The sequence below is a fragment of the Pezoporus flaviventris genome, unplaced genomic scaffold, assembly GCF_033815535.1.
Source record: "Pezoporus flaviventris isolate CSIRO_AGI_PZ_B2104156 unplaced genomic scaffold, CSIRO_AGI_Pfla_v1 ptg000154l, whole genome shotgun sequence".
Classification (NCBI taxonomy): Eukaryota; Metazoa; Chordata; class Aves; order Psittaciformes; family Psittacidae; genus Pezoporus; species Pezoporus flaviventris.
The window spans coordinates 2,499,173-2,517,589 of NW_026892702.1; the positions used below are offsets into that span (position 1 = coordinate 2,499,173).

Genomic DNA, 18,417 nt, shown 5'->3' on the forward strand with positions numbered 1-18,417 from the left:
GACCTTTGTGTCTGTTGCAGACCTGTTCTCCCCAGCTTTGTGATTTACTTGGCTCTTCACGTGTTCCTGCAGTGGGTGTAAAGCGCTGTGGTTTGGGTATGGAGGGCGGTCCAGCTGATTTGGACTTAATTTTCTATGGTAGTAAAGGACTTTATCAGGTACAGAGCAGGAAGGAGAGAGTGAGTGATGGTGGGCAGCAATATATGGCTATGCTGGCTGCTTCTTTGCACTGATTGTAGAAGGAAGGACAATCTGACAGCTGAGCACAGATGGTCTGAATTACACCACACACTCCTAGCCAGAAGTGTCAATGTGGAAAAATAACTAAGGTAGGCATCAATAATGCCTCCAGACCAGTTCACTGGCCATTAAGACTACAAATTGACCAGTCTACTTCATTATGGACTCTAGACAGATGCTGGGCTTTTCCACAGGGCTTCCTGTGAGGGTTTCTGTAACAACAGGAAAGTGTTATTAATATCAGCCAGAGCAAATTATGTACGATTTTGCTGTGTTCGAAGCCAATATATCTGATTTAATACCTTCTCCATTTGTCCCCCGCTTTCTTCATTTCTTCCCGGTCTCTGCCCAGTTACAGCTGTCTCTAGAAGGGCCTGTTTCCCCACTGCATGCCCTTCCCTCACCCTGAAACTTCATCACACAAGCAGTTTTTCCCATTCTCATTCAGCAATCCTGCTCCTTCCTTCTAATGCCAACCGTTGTAAGAAAAGCCCATTAGCATCCTGCTTGGAATTGATTAATCAATATGTGGTGTATTAGGTCAGCTTCTTCCAAACTGCCTTTAGTTCCACAGGCAAAAAAACAGAGCTTACTATTGGGGTATTGATTTTGGGGGTTGCTTTGAAAAGTATTATAGTATCATTCTAGATACCTGTTAATCGGAAACAGATGCCTGGATGAGATGCAGTTGAGTATTCGTTATATACAATGCCAAACACTGTCTGAGACCCCAGCTTAGGTTTTAATGCTTGGAGGGTTCATGTCTCTGTCAGACATGGGGGTCTCTTGTTATAAATATGGCTCAAATAAATTGACAAGAGCCACACCAATGAATCAAATTGGTTTATTGAGCAAGCGACAGCAAGCAAAACAGCGCTGGGCGGCCGGGGAGTCTCCGCTCCGCCAACAGCACGCACCCCGCTTCCCCAAAGTCACTGGCTTTATACTCTTCTTCATCCGATATACGTGTCACCTCCTGGCGTCCTCTGCGTCTGTGTGATCTGTAGATAAGGGGTCTCATTCTGTCTTCCAGTGGGTGTGGGGAGGAAGGCTCCTTGTCGCCTTCCCCAAGCGATACTTTAATGGATACCCGCGGTCTATAAGCAACATGTCAAAGCACCGTAATTTCCCAGTAACTATTAAGCAAGCAAGTAACTAAGCAAGTAACTCCTAAGCAAGCAAGATTTGATTAACTAACAGGAATTTACTCGTTACACTCTGAACAGTCAGCTTGAGGGGTCGGGGGTGAGTGGTGTGTGTTGCGCCATAGAATCACAGAACCAACCAGGTTGGAAAAGCCCTTTCAGCTCATCCAGTCCGACCATTCCCAGCACTGCCAAGGCCACCACTGACCCATGGCAATGAGGCCTCGTCTCTACGCTGTGTGAACACTTGCAGGGACAGTGACTGCAGCCCTGCCCTGGGCAGCCTGTTCCAATGCCTGAGCACCCTCTGGGGCAGGAATTGTTCCTCAGCTCCATCTAAACCTGCCCTGAGGCAGCTTGAGGCCGTTTCCTCTTGTCCCATCCTTTGTTCCTTGGGAGCAGAGCCCAGCCCCTCCTGGCTCCATCCCCCTGTCAGGTAGACCTTCAGGTCTACCAGGTAGGTCCTTTCAGGATCGTTGGGCAGGGTCCATGTAGCTGGTGCCAGCAGTGTCTCTGTCCCATCTCCTTTAGCCCTGTCCTGCATGCTGTCATCCCTCCCATGCTGCTCCACTTACTGAGGAGCTGGATGTGCTTTTGCAAGTCGGTAGCCAAGGAGAAGGTCCATGGGTGGAGAAGATCCACTCTGTGCAGCTCTTAAGCTGCTCACAGCTTCAGTTTTCTGCTGTTTTCTGGTCACTTGGCTTTTGCCTTGGTTTCTTCTGTGCCTACTCTGAGTTCATCAAATTTAGAAATGAAACAAACTCCCAAACCAGGCTGCAGCAATGACTGAAAATCCAGTGTTGGTGGATGTTTGAGGATGCAGACTATGCAGAGCTAACAGCAGTGCAACCAGCCTGTCCACCCAGCACCAATTCACAGCTGCACAGTAATGCTGCCTGAATCAGCTGGGTCCCAACTGGACCTATAATGGGTTGATACGGGAAGAAGCAGGAAGGTGGTGCCTCTTGCACCCAGAAATTGAATGGTGGGGTAAGTGAATTCTCCTTGGTTTGTGGACTGTAATAAACCAGCATATTTAGACTCGGACAACAGGTGAGTATTAGATTATTACTTGTTCAGGGGATTTTGATTCCCATTTGGATCCTCTACTGCTGTAGACAAGGTGGCTGAACAGGAAGATTTTTGCACTGATGGAACTTGTTTCCCTGCCATCCCAGTTTCCTCAAGGAAACCAGCAGCCCCCAGGTGCAGGACACTCATCAGAGCTGAGCTGTGAACTTACTTTCAGTGTTTTGCTTAACTAAGGTTTGCAAACGGCTGCGGGACCGCAAGAGGCAAGATGCGGTCTATGCAAGCTGTGATTACGTGGTAGTATGAAAAGAGACTTGTGCTTTTTCTCTCACTAACCAACTAAAAAGCAGGGAAAGCTGCTTCTCCTCAGGTGTAGCAGAGCACTTCCTTCACCTCTCTCTTTGTGCTGGGTTCAGTTGGGGTAGGTTTCTTGCCTTGCTTGTGCAAAATCCTCTCCCTTCCTGCTGTTAAAGCAGCCAGACTACAGGGGGTCCTTTCTTAGGGCTCAAATCCCTCTGATGCCAGCTAGTCTAGGACCAAGACCCATTAGAGGGAAGTTGAGGTTACGACTCTTTCCTTAATGGGCCATTCATTTCCTTCTGCAAAATGGTGATTGATTGATTGCTCTGCATCAATAGGGCTTTGTTATTGCTCCTCTTTTCCTGCTACTTCGTTTGCTGCGGGGTTTTTGGTTTTCAGTGATGATGGCTGGGGTCACTCGCAGGATGAGGCTGTGCTTTACTAGTTCAGCATTCGTTTAACTAAGGGAGAGAGTTTGCTCTGTCCTGAAAGCACCTTTGAGACTGAAAAGTTGGTTTATGGTGGCTTCAGGCAAGCAGAAGAGTTTGGTGTAAAGTGATGTTCAGGTGAGAGGGAGCTTGGGTCCGAGTTTGATGGTTTAGCTCGGGTCTTTCCAAAGGGAAAGGCTTGCTGTGAAAGATTATTCAGTCATTTCCGAAGGACTGAGATGACTTTATATGTGGTCCAGATGCAGCCTGCCTGCAGATTTAGAGAAAAACAGCATCAAAAGCTAGTCTTTGCAATAAGAAATCAACCTTGCAAATATTCACTCCTCCTCCTATGATAAACTGAGGAATTGGGAGGGCAGGGAGAATGCAAGCTCACAAATTCCACCCTGATTTTTATTTGCTGATCCACTGTTTATAGTTTCCCAGAGTTGCAGTTTAATTAGGGCCAATGCAAGCTTTCTAATAGGGCTTTATCTGGAAGGAGGTTTGTGCTTGAAGGAAAAAGACTGACTCATCAATGGGGTAAAATGCTTTAAGAATCAGCTGGGGAAACCTCTTTCCTGAATCAGCAGCGCAACAGCATCAGAACAATTGCTCCAAACAAGCTCTTCACGAGCTGCAGATTTGTCAGCTGTGGAACTCTTTCTACTCAGAAAAGGTCCAAGTAGCAACAAGTGATTTGGGAAGGTTGCTGTGCCCTGAGGACAGGGAAAAACCTTTTCCTCCAGCAAATAGAGTGCATTTACCTCCTGTTAATCAAAGGCTTCAACGTGATCTGGGAATACATGAAAATAGAGTAACTAAACTGCTTTCCTCTGTGGAAGGACTTGATGCAGACTGATCAGAGACCCCTGAAGGTACAGACAGAGCATCTTTTGGACTGTGAAATTAGGGTGAAAAAACCTACCTAAAGCACCAGCTCACTGTGGGCAGTGATGCTGCTCAATACAGCACGCCTTAAAATAACAAACCTGACTTCTCCTGCAGCTGGGACTAGTTTAGCCCCAGGCTGGTTCATTGACAGGAGCTGTGCCTCTCACCCGTGTGGACCAGCCTCTGCACCAGGCTGATGGGACCATTGTGTGTCCTGGTTTGGTGGTGCTGGCACAGGCTCTGCTCTGGGCTCTGTCAGTGTAGGTACTTTCTGCAGTCAGTAGTGTTCACCTGGAGCATCACACTGGGAGCGATGGGAGACAGCTGTGTCCACCTTGTGTGTTACTGACGTAAGTGGTAAGAGGTGATCAAAGTATTTCTTGTGCCCATTATGTAAATTTATTCGTTATTTCTCTATGAAGTATTTTAATACGCTAAATATTACCATCGGTCCTGATCTTCCTCCAGATCTAGTTTATGTGATTAATGTTTGTGAATGACAGTGATTCATTCATCTATTGCATATTGCTGATAAAGGCTATTTGGAGGTATTTTAAAGAGGCAATAGTACAACTCCTGGTTTCCTCTTCTATAGCAGTAATTCTCAGTCTTTCCCGTGCAAGAACATTATTGTCTGTCATGAAACACTCTCCTGCCTTGAATCCTGATTGCCATGGGAAACTCACCTTGTTCTACAAAGTGAGAAAAGCCTGAAAAGTCTTGTGCCTGCCCATGAATTCCCCAACTGAAAAATTCTTTTACTCTGCTAAGTAGAATTCATTACAAAGCCTGTAACCAGAGAGGAGATGCACTGGTGGAGCTTTCAGTGGAATAGCTAGGGTGGACCTAGCGCTGTAGCTGTGGTTAGCTTGGAGCTCAGTGCTTTCCATTGTCTACTCAGAGGATTAGGAAGGGTTTTGAGCTCCTTGCTGTGGTCATTACACAGTCAGCACTGTTTGAACTAGCTGGTCTATACCCCTTCATGAGGTGTACTCATGCCTTTGCAGTGGAGGTGCATGAGGAGCTCCCAAGGAGCTGAGGAGTGTAGTTTGTGGTCCCAGTTCTCCTACAGAAAACCATGGGTCAAACGTGATTCATCTGAAGCTGGCAGAAGTCTTGATGTTGACTTTCAAAGAGCTGGGGTTTCACCTTTTATCTTTTCTCTACAGGAGTTCAAAGCTACATGGTGGAATTTGCTTTGCAAAACAGGGACCCCTTGCAGGAAAGGAGAAATGTCAAAGTGTGCACTCGCTCTCTTTTGATCTTAATGGCAAGAGATTTTCGTGTTTCTTCTATTTTCTACTGACAAATATTAGTGTCCAGTGGGTATTTCAAGACTGTGGACTGGACCTAACCTAATATGCTTGTAAGGAGGTATGAACAGTTCAAATACAATATAAATCTACCCAAAATTGGATCCCAACTAGAACTTTACCCTCCCTGAATTTAAAATAGCTTATGATTCACTTGCTATTTTTCATTCCCCTTTTTGGCTTTCAATTTCTTGTTTCCTATAAAGATACAGCAATGGAAAGTTTGGATGTAATTGTTGTTCCATTTCCAGCACAACCCAGAGGTAGTTTTGTTGGAGGGATGGTGAATGTGTTGGAGCTTGTAGGGGTAGAAAAGAGTCCGTCTGGTGTGGTTGTTTGAGCTCACAATGTCTTTCTGGGAGCATTTATCTATAAAGATCAAACCATGGACACTCGGTCTTCATCAGTCACAAATATGAATTGAGGAATCAAAGGTGATGTTCGCAGGAGGAGATTGGATGTGAGCAGCACTGGCTGCCTGGACCATGAGATAGTTTCCTGTGCAAAACTCTCCAGAAAGGTAGAGGGAAGGGTGCAGGTGAATGCGCAACATAAAGCAGAAGGGGAATAAATAACACAAAGCAGCATCCCTTCATCTCGGACACTTAGATTAAGGTTCCTCTTAGCTTGCTGCCTCCTTGTGAGATTCCTCCCAGGCTCAGGAGCCCCCCCTTCCACCCCCCATACTTTCAAGCACTTCTTAAACCAGCCAGTTAAGGCTTAAAGATGATTTAAGCAGCTTTTTGCTGTCCATTTGCTCATGACTCTGATTTCCTTTGAGGTTATGCTCTTGGCTTTCCTAACGTGACTGTCGTACCTACCTTGGTAAGCACTAAATGCAGTAGAAAAGCCTGTGGGACTCTGTTAAGGTGGCTTTGAAATCGTTCATCTTCCTAATACACCCAATGTGTATTACGAAGATGTGTGTTGTCTGCAGTCTGTTAGCTGTGGCCTGAAGTCAGTACGCTAAGGCACAAATCCGTAATTGCTAGATGCTGAGATGGATGAGCATAAATGAGGTTTTGTTTGCAGTGATATTTGTGTGCCCTGGGGTTGGCAGCCTTTGATGTTAGTGGCTGAAGGGGTTTAGGATGGGTTCATGCTCCTGTGACCACTCTTTGTGTTTGTGTGTGTATTAGATCTCCTTGTTCTGAATCGACATATTGAGAAACAAAACTGTTTAGCCAGCAAAATTGTGAGCAGACAGGAAAAGGGGGGGAAATTGACTGAAGTGCTTTCCTTACATTATGTTGACAGGAAGGAGAAGGACAAAGAAAGGTTTTGTTTTGCCACTCTGAATCACACAACACATTTCTGATGTGGTTTCTTTCTTTTACGCTGCATTCTCTGTTGTGTCCAAGGGACAAGCGTTGCTTCAGTTGAATGTGGGGTTTTAGGACCCTGGGTTGGAGGAGAGCAGTTCCAGTAAAACAGGCTGGGAACTGACACCATGCTTGGCATCAGTAGCGGCACAAGAGCAGCCTGAAAACCAGGGTGCTCTCCTTTCACTTAGATTTTCTGTTATTGTGTTGCACAGAATCCCAGCCTGGTTTGTGTTGGAAGGGACCTTAAAGCTCCTCCAGCTCCAACCCCTGCCACGGGCAGGGACACCTTCCACTAGAGCAGCTTGCTCCAAGCCCCTGTGTCCAACCTGGCCTTGAACACTGCCAGGGATGGGGCAGCCACAGCTTCTCTGGGCACCCTGTGCCAGCACCTCAGCACCCTCATACTACAGAATTAAGCATGAGCTGAAATGTTTTCTGGGAGCACAGCACATGGCCAGGGCCTCAGGGTTTACCTGGGTCTTCAAAGAGGGGGACATAGCCCAGTTGGAGGTCTGATAATGCAGCACAGTGTAGGAAGTGAGGAGCAGGCAGATGAAAAGAAATAACAAAGCTAAAGCAAGCAATGCTTAGAAGTGTGTGAAGAAATGTGACACCACAGCCTTGTCTATCACAAAGAGCCTACTCTGGCTTCTTGGCTTTTTAGAGCATCTCAGAGCCAAGAGCACACAGCATCTGCTAACAGCTGGGTTATATGTCTATAGTGTAAAGTTTCCCATAGCCCTATCTTGGGGAAAGATTACCCTTGGGACCTGATGTTCATCAGCACTGAACTCTTCCTGTCACAGCGTGTTTGCTCTTGGAAATGTACTGACAGCCAAGGGAGATGCCCAGGACCAGGCGCTGTGTTCTGGAGCCAGCAGTGCATGTGTAATACACCGGTATCATGGATTAATGATGGAGATGGGAGCTGAGCTCCTGTGCTGTGGAGCTGCGTGGATGTAATTGTGCTCTCTTCCTCCCTGCAGTTTCATAAAGAAGAGAACCCCCCTAATGTTGTTAGTGCTAAATTGCGTTCACTATTGAGTTAGGATGGCTTTAATTTGCTAATAGGCATCAGACATAAAGGTGACAGATAATTGTCAGTGTCTCGCTGCTGCTGTCAGGCTAATGGTGATTTCTTGTGTTCCAGTATCATCAATTGCTTACAGAGGAGTTGGGCAGCAACGGCAGGGTTAGGAGCAGGCAGCCAAGAGCCTGGCAGCAGCTTTGAGTGAGGATCTGTGTGATAGTGAATAGCTGGGGGAGAAGAAGGAAAGAGCTTAGTCTCTGTATTGATCCTTTCACAGAGTCAGTACTCAGAAGGCAGGGACTGACTTAGGGCTCACCAAGCTCTTGAAGAAAAGCACAGAACAGAGCATCCAAGTTATTAACTTGACCAGAAAACCATGTTGGAAATTCTGGGTAGAGACTCCCCATGTATGAAACCCATCCCAACAGACAGAGCCTGCATGTGGCCCGTGCATCACCCATGTCCTGTTTCTACCTCTTCTGTGGTCTTGAATGGGTTGATGTATGGCCCTTCTTCCAGCTGATTATAGAACTGTGGATTTCACCCATGTTTCCTGCTGCTCTTAAGCCTGTTTCATCCCATTATGTTGTTACAGCATGTGTTTTGCTTGAGTGGCAGGGAGGCTTAGTACTATGTAGAAAAATTAGTCTTTTGGTCAAAGCTATACCTCCATGCCCAAACTGTCCTGAGCATCTTGCTGTTAAAAAGGTGGACTGGATTTTTCATCCCCTATTTCCCTAGAGGGAAGCTTCACACCAAGTTTTGGAGTATTTGCTCCTAATGATACCTCATCAGATACATATAATATAGTGGTATAATAAATTGGTGTGTAGGTCAACAGACCTGAGGTTCAGCTGAAAACTCCCTTGACAATCCCTGAGCAAGCAGCCTGAGTTTCCCTGACACCTGAGTTTCCCTGACACCAGCTGAACTGCTCTGCTGGCCCCTGTGATAGGACAGCACATGGTAAGTGGAGGAATCTGTGCAACTGGCAGATCCTGTGTGGAATGATGAGCTGTCAGTACAGCAGTCTCACATCAGTTTAAATTCTGCTTCAGCTAATATCCATTTATTCATGCTTCCCTCCTGGATTTTGGAGGGCCAGAGGATCTGCTTGCCAAAGGGCTGAACTCCCAGATCTTTTAGGGATGCAGTGCTCCTGCATGGCAGGCTTTGCATGCTTCCTTGCCTGGAAAGTTTTGTGGAAATCCAAAGATACTGTGATAGAAAATGTGCAACATGGCTAGTGCTAGAATGGCTTTGAAATATTTAGATGCCAAGATGGGTGCGATGCATGTCTCTGACCATGCTGGGGTCTCCATCTGTCTGGAAACACAGACTGCCTGACCCTGTGCCCGCATGGATGTTCTCTCTAAGGCTAAAGGGATTGGGGCATTTCAGCCCTGACTCAGCAAATCACCCTGTTCAGAAAAGCTCTTGAGCAGATGTGTAAAGCTGAGCAAGAATTTAAGTGCCTCACTGAGGCTTCTGCATTTTATTTTAATGTCTCACTGAAGGTATATTCAAAATGACTGTGGGGTGGCCACCTCCAGGTTTAGTAGGAGACATTTAAGATATACAGCAGGAGAATGACATATATCATCCAAGTTAAAGAGCCCCTTCAGCAGAACAATTGCTCTCTGAAAAGAAATGAAAATCTCTTCAAACAACAGCTTAATCATGAGTGCTTGCCAAGAAATGAAAACTCCAGATGAAGAAATTCACTTGCAGCTTGACAACATGATAGCATCGAGGGTACAAGCAGCTCTCTTACATGCCCAGCAATTGGTTTCCTCTACAGGATGAAAAAGGCAGCTGCATGCTTTCAAGAGTATGCTTATTCCATGACTACTGCATCTGTGGTTTGAGTGGAAGAGAATAACAGAATGCTTCTAAGGAAACCAAAAGTGAAGACTATCTGCTCTTCTAGTTCCTACAGCAACCCAAAATACTTGTGGCTGAGGTTCTCCGACAGAAGAGGCTGAGTGTGTGGGAGAAATCTATAGACCGCACGTCCTGTGGAAGGAATGTGGAAGGAGAGGAATGAAGGCAGGCAGCTGTAAGGGGCATAATACTGCATTGGTGTGGCCTTGGGTCTAGATACCTTGGTGATGAGATGAGTAGGATGCTTGGTGTGTGGGTGCAATGCAACTCTGGGGGTGCTCAGCTTAGGGAACTCCACAGATGGGTGCTATCAGGGCTTTTTCCTGTGCTGTGTCAGCAGCAGAGAAGACAGGGAAGAGCCTGCTGGGGTCAGAGATAATCTGTGGTCAGTCTGTTGGTGTATGTCATGAGGGTGCTGCAACAAGGTACAAGTTGAAGTTGTTTTTTTGGGAGCAGGTGCCATTGTTCTCCTTTGTCTGCCTTCAGGGTCAGCACCGGTGACCTTCCTTCTTTTTATAGAGTCATGGAATGGTTTGTGTTGGAAGGGACCTTTAAAGGTCTTCTAGTCCAGGGGACACCTTCCACTAGAGCAGGCTGCTCCAAGCCCCATGCAACCCAGCCTTGAACACTTGATAAACTTTGATTTTACATCTCTTCTATATCCCACTTGAGAGGTGGCCAATGCCAACCTCATGAAGTTCAACAAGGCCAAGTGCAAGGTTCTGTACCTGCATCACGGCAACCCCAGGCACAGCTACAGGTTGGGTGAAGTGATCCAGAGCAGCCCTGAAGAGAAGGGTTTGGGGCTATGGGTCAATCAGAAACTCCCCGTGACCCAGCTTCAGTGTGCTCTTGACCCAGACCCCCCCTGTGTGTTGGGCTGCACCCCCAGAGCGTGAGCAGCAGCTCAGGGAGGGGATTCAAGGGGGCTGGAACTGGATGATTTTAAGGTCCTTTCCAACCCAAACCATTCTGTGAGCCTATGAAAAATGTGGGTAGTTCCCATTGTTTTGACCAGATGTTTCCTAAACAGTGCAGGTATAATTTGAAGCATTTGATACCGTGTTTTAATAACAGCGAAGTCACCTGCTCATCGACACAAGGAAGAAAACTTGAGTGTATTTGCTTATTTGAGGGTTAGTTTGTTTATTAGCATGGCCTGAGGCAAAACCGCATGTTGATTGTCATTGGACACTTTGAATTCACAGTGCAGCTCTCAGCTAGTCTCAATTTTCTACAGACATAATGAATTTACACTGTAGTAAATATTTTCACACTTAAATCTGGAATTTCACAGAGTTTTCAGTCAAATTTGGAACAATTTGGCAGGGCTCGTGGTTATGTTTTTTTTTCCTGCAGCAAACTGTCCTTTTCTGTTTAAAATGTCTTTATAAAACCTTGTGAAACATCTTTAGATGGGGCTGAGGGGATCGTGACCAACTGGTTTTAGTTTAGTTTCTTGGTTGTTTTGCCTGAAACAGGAAAATGGAGGTGATAAAATAGCTTTGGACTCCTGTTCTGAGAAGTAGGGTTTGCATTGACAAAGGACTGTTTTCAGCTCTGGGGCCCCAACAGAAGAAAGATGTGGAGCTGTCGGAGCCAGGCCAGAGGAGGCCATGGAGATGCTGCGAGGGCTGGAGCAGCTCTGCTCTGGAGCCAGGCTGAGAGAGCTGGGCTGGGGCAGCCTGGAGAAGAGAAGGCTCCTGAAGGGGAGACCTGAGAGCAGCTCCAGTGCCTGAAGGGGCTGCAGGAAAGCTGGAGAGGGGCTTGGGACAAGGGATGTAGGGACAGGCCAAGGGGAATGGCTTTAACCTGCCAGAGGGGAGACTGAGATGAGCTCTGAGGCAGAAGCTCTTCCCTGGGAGGGTGCTGAGGCGCTGGCACAGGGTGCCCAGAGAAGCTGTGGCTGCCCCATCCCTGGCAGTGTTCAAGGCCAGGTTGGACACAGGGGCTTGGAGCAAGCTGCTCTAGTGGAAGGTGTCCCTGCCCGTGGCAGGGGTTGGAGCTGGAGGAGCTTTAAGGTCCCTTCCAGCACAAACCAGGCTGGGATTCCATGAAAAGACTGTTGGACTTGGGGGTTTGCCGTGCTCTGAAGTTTGCATGACCGGGGTCTCAGCTCCAGCTAGTTCTGTGAGCTCTAGATGTATTCACAAGAGTGTTTTCAGCTTATAATTAACTAGAGGGAAGCTATGCTGCTGGAGGTAGTCTTAGAGGACAAAATGAGAATGTGGCCAAATCTAAATAGGTAGACACTGTGCTCAATTCCAGTCCTCTGCTGAAGCATGCATGCATGTAATAGCCTCTTGTTATAATTTTATACAATGGAATCAAGACTTTAATTTATTGAAACAGTTTTCTGCTGTCGAAAATTTCTTGGGAAGCTGTTGCCAGCAATGCTTAGAGGGAAAAACAGGAAGACTCTAGATCTGCATTTAAAATGATAAGGAAGCCTGTGGGTTATTCTTAGAACTGTCATTATCTACAGTGATTTAGGGCATTGACCCACAATTTCCTATGTTGCAAGTCAGGAAGTGATTTGAGTAGTGGATTGCTTCAGTGGTCTGGGAATTGGTCCATGTGACTGGTTCTGCCTCACTGACTGTGGCTGCAGGCCACGGGTTTATTCTGCATCTACTTGTTAGACTAACAAAACCTGACTTTCAGTCTGAATGCACCCGTATCTAAATATCACATGTATCCATGAGCAACTAAACTGAACAGAGCTCTAAATACATGAGCCTGTGTGTATACGTGTGTGTTTCTCCCTCCTTATGACCTTAGGAGGACATTTGGGAACAGCTTTGGCTTTTCGATGAAAGACAGCGGATACCTGATGCCTCGTTGGTTGGCTTTGCAGTGGAAGAAAAGACATCAAAAGAGCTCTGAATTTATTCCAAGTGTAACTTGATTTACATGAGCCTTCTCAGGCAATGAATGCCACATAAAGCACTCTTGCCTTCCACGAATTTCAAACTTAGAAGCAGTGCCTGTTTTTCAAGGAGCAGCCCTTCCTCAAACCCAACACAACCCAGCGCCAGCCTCTGCACTAACCTTGCTTGGGGTCCGGGTGGTGCTTTCTCCCCCTTCTTGGACAGCAGAACTCAGCTGTGTGTTCAGAGAAGAGAAACCTGAAGACAACTATGTGTAGCACTTGTGGTGCTGGTTTGAATCATACTGTATCTTGGAGCTCTGCTGGATGAATTGGCTGCCCCTCCACATCTCAGTTTGCCTCATATTTAGGTGAAATTGTGTGAATTATGTGGTTTTACTAGCAATTTGGCTTTAAGATTTGTGATGAATATTGAATGCAGGTAAGGTAGATTTGCCCTTTATTAGACATTGTTTTTGAGGATGTGTTGACAAATGGCTTGATGTGGATGCCCTCAGGGCACTGTTGGGTTGAGCGCTGTGGTCATAAGCAAGGCAGTGCCTTGGTCTGCTGTCACTGCTAAAAATTCCAGCTAAAGACTCAAACTCAGAAGTTTTGGGGTTGTTCAAAGGTTCTGGGGTTGCTCAGTCTGGAGAAGAGAGGGCTCAGGGGGGACCTGATCGCTGCCTACAAGTGCCTGACAGGAGGATGGAGCCAGGAGGGGCTGGGCTCTGCTCCCAAGGAACAAGGGATGGGACAAGAGGAAACGGCCTCAAGCTGCCCCAGGGCAGGTTTAGATGGAGCTGAGGAGCAATTCCTGCCCCAGAGGGTGCTCAGGCATTGGAACAGGCTGCCCAGGGCAGGGCTGCAGTCACCGTCCCTGCAAGTGCTCACAGAGCGTGGAGACGAGGCCTCAGTGCCATGGGTCAGTGGTGGCCTTGGCAGTGCTGGGAATGGTTGGACTGGATGAGCTTGAAGGGCTTTTCCAACCTGGCTGATTCTGTGATTTGGGTGCCTCTGGTTACAGCTTTGGTCTTTCTGGGCTCTGTTCGTCATTGCGCCATTAACTTGCTATGTGACCTTGCAAAAGGTGCTCATATGTGTAAAAAGCCTGTTCCAGACAGCTTCAGGGCTGTACCTGCCCCATGGGGCTCACAGTGTCTGGCTGGGTGGCTGCTGGGTGGTGCTTTCTCCGGGGTGCCTTCACCATTGGTCTGACTTGCCTTTTACTGTGGACATGCATTACCTGCTTCCAATGGGAATTGTCGAGACCAAGTTTACACTAATAATTAAACTCTACAGCTGTTTAAAAATAAAAGAAAGGGGAGGAGAGAGGACAAAAATAAAGCTTAAGAAGACGGGTGGAGTCCCTTGGCCAGCCTATGGTTTTTTGACAGGGAAAGAGCTTTCAGAGTGCCAGGCAGGCTCATGAATAAAGTAGCTGAGTGAGTCCAGAGTAGCTGGGGAAAGAATGAATTTTTTATTAAGAAATCTGTTAGCATATTTATGTATTGATTTATTGGTGCCATAAGCCTTTGCATCAAGGCAGAAAACCTCAGTGCTTTTGCTCTCTTCCACCTCCCCAGCTCTTTAAGTCTGGAGAAAGGAGGAAACAAAGGGATGGATTTGCTTCTATTTAAACTTGGCTGAATTAGCATTATTATTGCATGTAACAACTAGTTAAAACATGCTCATACAGGGCTAGAGGCATTGTAGCAGATTAAAATGCTGCTAGCTCCTAGGATTATACTGAGTGTCTTCTGGTATTTTGGTTGATTTTATGCATTTGGATGCTTTCCTCTGAAAGCCTGGCTCCTGGATTTCAGTGCTCGAGAGAATTACACCTCCCTTCTTCTCTTATTTGGGACTTTCTTCCTCTTGTCATTGGAAAGAAAAGCTAGGGACTATAGTGATAGGACAGGGGTAACAGGTTCAAATTTAAACAGGCGAAGTTCAGGTTAGATGTAAGGAAGAGGCTCTTTACCGTGAGGGTGGTGAGGTGCAGGCACAGTTCACACATCAACTCTGTGGCTGATGCCTTTTGTGTTCTCCTGCCCTGGGCAGGCTTTTATGCAGCATCCAAAACCATCACCATCAAAAGGTGCTTTATCTTTAGCACTGCAAGCTCGTTCAGATTTGGCTGGGCTCTTAGTCCTAGTGGATAAAATCTTATGCCAGGCCTGGTGTCGCAACCCTCACCCATAGATGGTGCTGCCAATACTTTAGAGTCTGCAGGAGAGGTTGGATGTGTGTGGTCGCACATGAGTTTAGTTTGCAGAATATGAAACACTCTGGATTTGATTTTGATCCTGGTAGTGAACAGCTCTGTGTTCTGCTCCTCCGAACAGCAAGTAGCTGTGGGGCTGGATGAAAGTGACCTCTCTTTGGGGGCAGAAAGATTATCTTCACTTCAAAACGTCATTGATTTTCATATTGAGAGACTTGAAGGCTTTTCAGATATTTTTTGTCTGGTGCCAACTTGGGAACCAGGAGTTATGAGTGGATCTAAGGAGTAACTGAGGGATTGGAGCAAGGTAGGTTGTTACTACAGCAGTGAAGTGAACTGACCTCTATTCTGGAGGAAAAAAGGAAGAGTGGAATAACTCAGAGTCCTCCTGCAAAGAGAGGATCTTACCAGACACACTGATTTGAGTGTACACGTGCCAGGAGTTTATAGTGCCCAGAGATTTCAGTTCGAGCAGGTGTAAACCTGGGACTTGGTTGCCTTTGGCCAAGGTTCGATGTGGAGAGAGCAGAGGTCAGTGGGCTCTCTGGGTGCTTCTGTTACAGTCACTGGCCGCAAGACGACAGGTAACCCATCCCATAGGGCCCTCCAGAAAGCACATCCTTTGCTATAAAATATCTCCTAGCATCCAAACCCCACTTGAGACCTACCATAGAGGCACGGAAGGCACAGTTACAGTGCTGTAGAAGATCAGGAGACCTTCCAATCTCCAGTCATTAGCTGGACCACATATGGACCTTAGGGCTTCCTGAGATCCTGTCCATCCCACAGCCACAGGTGGAATCCTCCAGCTGAGGAGTTTTCCTCAAAGCACATATGAGCAGATATAACCACAAGGGCTGAAGCTTGACTCCAGATTTCCCTGCAGCTTGCCTGGGCTGGAGCCCTTCCATTTTAATTCACTCCCTCTTTAATTCACCCTTTAGATATGAGGCAGAAGCTCTTCCCTGTGAGGGTGCTGAGGCGCTGGCACAGGGTGCCCAGAGAAGCTGTGGCTGCCCCATCCCTGGCAGTGTTCAAGGCCAGGTTGGACACAGGGGCTTGGAGCAAGCTGCTCTAGTGGAAGGTGTCCCTGCCCATGGCAGGGGGTTGGAGCTGGATGAGCTTTCAGGTCTCTTCCAACACAAACCAGGCTGATTGAGTGATTCTGTCCATGTGTCCTGTTCTAACAACCTGAACCCACTGATCCCAGGTGGAGGGATGCTCAGGGGGGTATCCAAACCCAAATCAAACTCGGTTTCATTGTACATAGTGGGACTGTGATTTGGGCTGACCACTGATTTAATTAACCAGCCCATTTTTGCTTTCTCCTTCACACAGATGAGCACACCAGGCAGGTGCTCTGTCATTGCCATCCTGTGGGGGGTACAACCCCTGAGCATCAACTGGAAATGCACCTCTCTGCCAATTTAATTTGGGTCAAAAGGGTCAATCACCAGCACCCCCCTCTCCCTGGCTGCCTTATCCCTGCAGAGCTGAACAACAGATGCTCTCTGCAAATGGACTGTAACATCTGAAAGTCAGTAACCAAAGTTATTGGGCTGACTTTGTGCCAAGTTTGTATTTAAACTGAAACTGGGAGGAAAAAAATAAAAGGCCTCTTTTTCTTTCAGATTCTGGTGTTTTGTATAAGCCAGCACAACGGGTCAGGACTTGAGAGATGGGACTTCTCTTGCTGGTCTGCTGGGAAATGTGGAAGCAACTCTCCTTTCGCACAGTTTAACCTTCTGTAAAGCTGGGGGTAGCAATAGAAACATCCTTAATGCAGGGCTTGGGGGTGTTTCTGGCTGAAAACAGCTATAGAAAGCATAAAAGACAAAAATTTATTAGGTTTTTATTGTTTGTTTTTTTTTTTTTTCATTTTAATTCTTCTGTTTTCAGTTAATCCAAAGAGATGTGGGGTAAAAAAGTGGAGAATAAAGGAAAGAAATGAGTATTTTCAAAAAGTAATTATTCTTGAAACCTTTTGGTAACCGAATTACTGGAATACAGAAAAAATATTCCACAGCTCTATTGAATGAGATGTTCAGGTTCAACGTTCTCAGGGAGGTAAGAAAGATGCTGTACTTGGCTCTTACCTCTATTTATGAATGAGAGACTGAGGCCCCTCATTATCCCCTAGCCCCCTGTACTTATTCCTGGAGGTTGCACTGTTGTAAGAAGTAATCCCTTTTGTGGTCATCTTTGTTTAAAATGAAACCTGAAATGCAAAGAAGCTCTTCAATGTCCTGCTGGATTTTAGACTTGAGGTTGCCTTTTTAAGGGGGAGCCAAGTGTCTCGTGCTCTAATATGACAATGCATTGGGCTGCACTCCACCAGATTGGAGTCTGGAGCAGAAGTATTTTCTCCAGGGTTTTCAGCAGAATGGGGTCCAAGCTTTCCACCAGGGATTTTGCTTACAAATACAGAGCAAATAATGAGTATTTCTTAATTAGAATGGGCAAAGCCTATGCTTGACCACAGCTATGCATTCAGGGACTTCAGATACGAGTTAGATTTGGACTTGGAGCTATTAAGTTCCTATGCAGCTGCAATAGCTCATTCTCTATCTGTGAAAGCACTTTGCACTTCCCAGAAGTGAAGATCAACCCTTTGGGATATGATGGTAATGCAGACTGTATAGCATCCGAGAGAAGTGACTGGTTTAAATGTCATTTGAGCCTGTGGCTATTTTGTGACTGGGTAGGTCATCATTGATTCCACAGATTGAACTTGGAATGGCTTTTCTCAGCAAATTTGGGGTTTTGCCTTTACACCTTCTCGTGCAAGGTCTGTCTGTCTCTGATGAAGAGCTCAGTGGGAGCAGAGATATGCCCCATCCCTGGCAGTGTTCAAGGCCAGTTTGGATGGGACTTGGAGCAAGCTGCTCTAGTGGAAGGTGTCCCTACCCATGGCAGGAGTTAGAACCAGGTGAGCTTTAAGGTCCTTTCCAACACAAACCATTCCATGGCTCTAAGGAGTTAATGCCAAGAGAGAATGCACTGGATAAGGCTCCATGTGCTCACTGTACACACTTTCATTATTTTTGGTTTTGTTCTTATTAATTTCTGTGTTCACTTAATCCTAAGAATAGGAACAGACAGAAATAAATCAAACAGAAATAGTGTTGCTAATTAACGGGAGTAGTGAGGAGCAAATAGTGAAAAATCAGATGAAGGGTAAATAGAGTTCAGCTCTCCAAGACAGCTGAGAGTTTTCCTCAATGCAAAAGCACTTATCTAAAGGAGGATTACACTTTAATTGGCCCAAATAAGTCAGGCCCTACCATTGATTAGATTAAAGTGAGTAAACTCTAGGTGTACTACACGTTTTGATTAAAAACATAGTAAAGAGCTAATGGGATGTGGTGGTTCAGCTTTGGCTGGATCTGTCAAATTGTATCGCTGCTTTATTGAACCCCACTCTGGTAACATTTCCCAAGGATTATGTGTTAGCTCATTAATTGCTTGTTTTTCACATTGATGGGCAATGTGCTGAGCAAAGTGATGGCAGAATTCCTTCCTTGGAGATCTGGGGCAATCGCCTCAAGTTGCTACTCCTGTCAAAAGTGGCTGACAGAAGAATGCAAGCAGCAGAACGGCTCCTTGTTCAGAGGCAAAGAGAGTTGGTTTGTTGTTCCACTGGTAAAAAATGTAGAGTAACAGTAAGTCTAAATGGGTTTCTAACAGCTTGAGAGCCCAAAGCAGCATCTTTGCACAGCCAGGGAAGCTT

At 46.3% G+C, this 18,417-nt stretch overlaps 1 protein-coding gene across 13 annotated transcripts in view; it reads left to right on the forward strand.

Moving 5' to 3' along the window:
* The window catches only part of CACNA1B (calcium voltage-gated channel subunit alpha1 B), a 297,888-nt gene that overhangs the window by 108,499 nt on the left and 170,972 nt on the right, over positions 1-18,417 (forward strand). The gene's annotated exons all lie outside the window — the stretch shown is intronic.